The sequence below is a fragment of the Piliocolobus tephrosceles genome, chromosome X (genome assembly GCF_002776525.5).
Source record: "Piliocolobus tephrosceles isolate RC106 chromosome X, ASM277652v3, whole genome shotgun sequence".
Lineage (NCBI taxonomy): Eukaryota > Metazoa > Chordata > Mammalia > Primates > Cercopithecidae > Piliocolobus > Piliocolobus tephrosceles.
In genome coordinates this window covers 1,124,133-1,124,660 of record NC_045455.1, presented here as the reverse complement: position 1 = coordinate 1,124,660, position 528 = coordinate 1,124,133, and positions in this window count along the sequence as shown.

Here is a 528-nt window from a genome sequence, read left to right as displayed (position 1 = left end):
TGGTGTCTACAATGACCACGGGGTGTTTACGGCAGGAACAGGCATAAAAATGAGCATCCTTCCCATCAGAGCACTGTCTGATGATGTTGCTGGAGGAGGTGTAAACGCCTGCTGCGTGTCCGTGGCCGTCACAGGCCACTCTGCGTTGGGTTTTATGCACCTCCAACAGCGTCATTGGCTCCTCGCCGTGGCGTGATCAGCTCAGGCACAACATATGCCCATTTACGAAGGAGGCAGCCGAGACACAGAGAGTGGGTGGCTGGCCTGTGGGCAAGTGGGACCCACACCCGGGCCACACAGGTCCAAAGCCAGGCGCCCCGTCCACACAGCCACCCCCAATGTCCAGGCGCCCTCGTCCGCACAGCTGCCCACAGCATCCAGGCACCCCCATCTGCACAGCCACCAACAGCGTCCAGGCATCCCCGTCTGCTCAGCCACCAACAGCGTCCAGGTGCCCCTGCCTGCACAGCTGCCCACAGCGTTCAGGCGCCCCCGTCCACACAGCCACCCACCATGTCCAGGTGCCCC